We start from the raw sequence: 6,487 nt of genomic DNA on the forward strand, positions 1-6,487 counted from the left end.
AATACCTTCAATGACATTCTCAAATTACATTTGACCCCTATAATCATAACACTCCCCCTGGGAGTGGGCCTTTAGTGGATCCAATATCACAATATATGCAAGTGACATTTTAAGTAAAACAGGCCTATTGGCTTTGTCGTGGGATAACCACATTAATAAATATAAGCCTATTGTCTTTGTCAAGGATAGTAGGCCTATTGACTTTGTCAAAGGGTCACCATATTATTTAACACATTCATCAAATGTTAAGAATCATTATTAAAACTAAATGAATGAGTAATCTTATTCAAATGCATTAATTTCCATTATTAAGTGCTTCTATCATGTTCACCAAAAAACACTGGCAACAAGATACTTGCAATGCAAACTAAAGTAATGTGCATTGTAAATTAAAGTAATGTGTCAGAGTTTCTTAACACCTTCAGGCTACATAATACAGCTATAAGACCAAATACTAAGGGCCCAATTCCGATCTCACTCGGAAGGACTCCGAACGGGATCCATAGCGAGCGAGGCTGATTCGTAGCTCCAGTTTCCGAACGACTCGTACCGCTGTACGTGCGAGCAAGTTCGATGTGAATATCGCCTCGCGCTCTGAGCAACTCGTACCTGTCAGCGAAGCCCTCCGGACGACTACAACATGGTCGACTCGTGCAGCGCAATGGGTCCGATTTCTGAGCGACCAAGTACGATGCACGCGTCGATCAGCCGGATCGAGTTGGAGCCTCCGACTCAAAAAAGCTCCTGGAAGCAGACTTTGGGGGCCGTAGCAGTCCTCCCTTTACCCGGGGCCCTCCGCATGGTCACGGGGGTGCACATGGGTCCCCCCGGTCCAAGCATGCACACTGTGGCGGGCACCATGGGGTGCCCGCCACAGGGTGTACACTTTTCCCGACCCACCCATTTTCTGCAATGGGAGCCTGTGTATGCATCTACGCAGGCTCCCATAGACTTCAATGGAAGTCCGAGCGAATCGAGTCCGTATGCTTAAGGACGCATCGTACTCGCTCGCTTGCTCAGATGCCTGGGGCACATTTTGTCCGGAAAGCCCTCTGGATCCGAGCCGTACGGACGGCTTTCCGGACGGGATCAGAATCTGGTCCTAAGTGTCACCGCACTCCAGAGCACGGTAACAAATGTTTAGCTTGGAAATGTTTAATTTTCACTTAAAACCTCTCCTGGTTTCATGCCTGTGAGGCCTAGGTCAAGTTTTTTAAATGGTTTTGAATAGAGACGTTGGTGGTACCCCTGCTTGGTTTTGGGGCATCACAAGCACAAAGCAATATGAAAATTAGCCCTCACAAATCATTATGGAGTGCTACCAGACTTGTTACAAATTATAAAAGAATGTAATTAAATATTATTAAATTATCTTTAATTCATTCTGTACATCAATTTTATTAATTATGAATGCGTAGTAAAAAAAAGGTTGGAATTTTCAATTTTAAACTTCAGAAAAACCATGTTTATTCAATTTCTTATTTTTAAATTAATTAAGGATTTAATTAATGATTAAGTTAGCAGTGCTGTAGCTCTTTTTATTTTGTTCTACATTTAAAATTAATATACATAGTTATTTTACAATAATACTTCACATAAAACGCATCATCTTGGCTGTGCAACGCATCCTCAACACGGGACCTCGCAACGCTCCGCAACCAAAATTTAAGATACTCTTGTTTGGCGGGCCTATTGTGGTCCCTGTAGCCAGTCCACGCTCCATTGTGGTCAGCTTGAACATGTGACTTTGCCCTAGTCCAGCACAACCAGATATTCACAGTTGGCGCTTTGTGCTTTTTGGCACTATTTTCACTGAAACCTTTACAATTACATATCTACCGTTCTAATGATTGGATCTTTGTTGTTTTGGTCTTGTTTTTATTAATTAACATTTAGTCTATGTTTCTAAATTGCTGTGGGATTTTTCTTGTGTTGTGACTTTATTACTGTTTGAAGTGCTGATAAATAGTTTACACATTGCCTCTAGGTCAAGCCTGACTGCTCTGTGCCAAGCTACTAGAGGGTTGAGCGCAGGCTAATTTGGTGTTTACTCGTGCCTCACCCTGACAAGGATTGTGGTTGCTGCTTGAGCGGGGGTTTGCCCCCTCAACCAGTCACCAATTTCTTACAATTTCAATTGCTAATAAAAGAACATTATCACAGTTTCTAAAAACTAACGTTTATTTTATATATAAATAATTTCTGTTTGCAAATAACATATTTTCAGAATTGCACATCAGTCCTCTTATGATATTGCATGTGGTATATGTGTTGACTCCTCTATGACCAGAATTTCTTATTTAGACATATTATAGATGGGGCTTCTGGTTTTATGGTATTTATTTTTTAACATTTCCGTCTGTATTTAGCCATATTTATTTTTTGGCCATTTTATTGGTATTTAGCCATATTTGTTTTATGTTTGAGAATAAATGGAGTCGTAAAATGGTATATTGCCAAATTTATTTAACTGATAAACATGCACTCACTCTCACGGTTTAGCAAATTAAGCAGCCAAATGTAACAAAACACCATACCCCAGGTAAATAATAGGATTATATACAAATATATGTTAACATATGCCTGTATTTAAGGGAATCTCATCCTGTTTTTAAATCCTCATGGTGTCTATCTGCTTAGCAGTGGGTCTGAAATTCATGAAGGACAACAAGAAGACACTCACAAGAAGCACAATTTTCTGTATTTACACGCTTTTAAAATAAATACAGACAGGAAATAGATTGATTTCTGTCTGTATTTATCTGTAAAAATCAGGAAAAGCAGAAAACTGGAAGCCATAATTATAGATGTTGTAGAACTTCACAGTATGTTCATGAATATGTCTTAATCTTCTATTTCTACAAGAAGTGTGTAACGCAGAAAGGATCTGCTTCTTCAGGGATTTAATGAAAACATACAAAACTTCTAAATTTAAATCTACAGTATAAAAGCAGATCATATCTAAAAGCCTTTATTTCTATCCTAATGTCTGATAAATAGTTCATTTGGCTACATTATATTGTTCAGACCATCTCCTTTCACTTTTTTATCAAGCAACATTGTTATAATCATACATTACAAAATACATATATACATAACAATGCTAGTTCCAGCCAGGCTCTCTCTTTCTTTAATTAATGTTTTTATAGTTTAATTTCTGAATTTAAGTAATCATTCAAACATTCTTCAAATATTCTATATGCTAATTTCATTTTAACTGAAGAATCATACTTTAGTAATTGATAATTCGATCTGTTCCGATGCAGCCTTTTGAGATTTCCAGTACCATCTTATTGGGTAGATTATCAGTTGTGTCTACACTTTTTTCACATTCCATTTGTCTGAAATAAATATTAAGATCAGCAAGTCACTATGACTTATTTTTTAACCTGGAATCAGACATGAATCAAAAGTAAAACTAAATAGTGAATTCCAATGCAAAAGTTGATAGGAAAAAATCCATCATGTTTCAGTGCGCAAAGTAACCACCAATCATTCCATTTTCAGAAATTGAAATATACAGATACATAATTTAAAACAATGATTATACCTTCTCAGAAAAGTCATGTAAAAAATAACAATTGTGTTTAAATGTGAAAGCTTACCGCAATTCCAACTGCTACAACTACGTCAAATACAGTGTCCTTGCACTAGTATGTATCCAAGAAATCTCCAATTTTTAATAATTAAACAACCATTCCTTTTATAAGAGAGCTAAAATAGATCACAATTCAAAACAACAATAAGAAATGTACTTATCTGTTTGAGCCACTTGAAATAATATTTAACTTACAACAAATAAAAAACTTGATGCAATTCACTGATCTATGGTAGGTGTCACGACAAGGAGGAAGAACATATGAGGAGCAGCTGCAGGCACGATGCTGAGCGGATTATGGGTCGCAGGAAGCGGTGAGTGGAGTGACCGGCCTGCGGCAACAATTTCTGTTTACTGCCCCTTCACAGTCCGCTCATCTCACATTATCGAGCACCGAGCCTGGCATAGGGTGGAGCCAGCAAGCTGGCATGTGGGGAGGCCTACATCCACGGCCCCCACTCACACCGCTATGCAAGCAGCAGGCAGTAAACAGCGGGCTAGGGGGGAAATGACTGCAGCTGCTGAGGTTGGAAACACCTGAGACAGGGAGCACCAAGCCTTGAGAAGATGTGAGGAGGGGAATTACTCACGTGAGCAATGGAAGAGTGGGCGTAGTGGGCCTAGGTCCCACTACAACTGGTTTGAGCCCCAAGCTCGTGGAAGCGGCCTGACCAGGATCAGGTGCAGCTTGTGGACTAGGTGTGCTCAACCTCCACTGTTTCAGTCATACCAGTCGGTGTTCCCTTTGCCTGTGCACCCGCCTCTCGGACCCTTCAGCCCTAATGGCAGCTGCATGGAAAACTCTCTTCCCCAAAGCACACAACATTAGCTGTAAAGCAAGCAGCAGAGTGAGCCTAAATTGTACCATCTTCTAATGTTCCTTTAAAGCACTTTTCACCTTCTTCTTTTCTTGCTCTCACGGGGCAAGACGACTCATCACTTTAGTGCCGCTTAGGACTGTGTGCTCGTGCCCTTCCCCCAGCACCAGCTGAAGGGCAGCCATACCCAAGGGAGGTGAGGCGGCGCTAGCAGAGGTCCTCCATTGTTCCCCCCAGAGAAACCCTGAGCCCCTGCATCCAGGCAGGAATATCATAAGATCGGGAAAGATGCGGAAAGGGGCCCCTAGTTGCCTCAAGTTGCAGGAAGAACAAGGCGGGCTGCGTGGGGATCCCGCAGGCAAATGGGGAGCCCACAGCCTTAGCCCTTGAGTCCAATGAAGTACGCTCTTCACTACTGAAAGCTTCTCAGGCTCCTAATCCTGCTCCCGGGACCACAAAGTGCCCCAAATCATTCATCGCCCGACTGTTCTATGAATGCCTCATTGGACACAAGAAGAACAGTTAGTCCCACTGGTCCATGTGTTGCTACTCTCCTGGACTTCTTTAAAAAGCCCCAAACAGTAGACAGTGTAGATGCCCTACCGAGAAGCAGGGCTAGGTCTCCCACCCACTCTAGGCCAGCGCAGATGAGGAAAGGGCCCATGCAATTAAAATTTCAGGCTATAGTGCACTCTGCTCTATCAACAGGGCCGCACCCAGACAGCAATGGATCCACCAGATCGGTGGTTGAGGAGGCAGAAGTCTGGACACCTAAGAAGCTAGATGCTACACGGACCTCAATGGCTCTCAGTAAGTACTCTGGTCACCACCCCCTTCCCTGGGTGGCAGCACCGTCCCGCAGACTCTCACCAGTTGCCATATAAAGAGCCCCACTGTCTGAACCCCTCAAAGCTCTCCTGCCTCACAAGTCGCTGCATGCAACCTCTATGTCATCTCCCAAGTGTGAGGTGCAAGGTTTCCAATCCAGAGTTCATTGGTACCTGGCAGCTTGCCCTTCTGAGTTAACATCAAAGACAGGTGTGGATTGCCCCCTCAGCCCTCCTGTGGCCCAATGGGTCCGGGCCCTATCCGGGAACATAATTCCACTCCCACTCACCAAACCATTCGTGCTGGAATGCTCAGGAAGTCAATATCCAAGCACTTGCGGCATGGAATTAAATGATCAATACCTTTTGGAACTGTCCCTCTTTCTTTCAGAGCCCACCCGCTGCCCTGGCTCACAAAGCAAACTCGCTCTAGAAATAACTGCGGCTTTCCCAGCCTCAATCTGGAATCAACTCCTGCTGACACGTCAATCGACTGTTTCTGCACTAAACTATCACTTCGACAAACTGAACCTTCAAGTAGACCTCATGAATTTGCTAGCTATCTTCACAGTAGAAAATGACAGCAAACTCAACAACGTAAATACGCTGATCTTCAGAGCACAATCCATTGCCAACTTTACGCAGTCTATCTGCTGCTGCTCCCCCGTTATAGACATTCTGGCATCTCTTCCTCCCTTCATCAATACTATTCTGTCCTAAATCAAGGAGCTCATTGATGGTCCCAGAAATCACAAATGCTTGTGCGAGTCCCCAACAAACCCACGGTGCCCACAACATTCAAACCACAGACAAGCATAGTATGTCCATCAGTTCTAGTCCAGAACCTGAATCTCCCCAGTCGATGACCAGTTCATCTGAAACGACCAATGTTGCCAACATTAGGGCACGAGAAGGTCCTCCCACAAGTCTATACTCACAACCAATAGGTTAAAGCATTGAGCAGGCAGGGGCCCCATCCTCGCAGTCTTCAGCAACAAGCACTACCTCAGTGGCTCAGACCACCTTTGATAACACTGCATCAGATGGACCCCAAGAGTCACTCAATTAGAGGGAAAGGAAAAGACTCCACACACAATTAAATAAGACGAGTAGCAATCTCACTGCCACCTGCAACCTGTTTTCATTGTTTAAAAATTCAATAAATGGGTCTACTTTGCCTAATGGTGTAGAAAGTGGCCCCTCAACATGATCACATGACCCCCCTTCAACCTTTACTGAGGGCC

The sequence above is a fragment of the Lissotriton helveticus genome, chromosome 8, assembly GCF_964261635.1.
Source record: "Lissotriton helveticus chromosome 8, aLisHel1.1, whole genome shotgun sequence".
Lineage (NCBI taxonomy): Eukaryota > Metazoa > Chordata > Amphibia > Caudata > Salamandridae > Lissotriton > Lissotriton helveticus.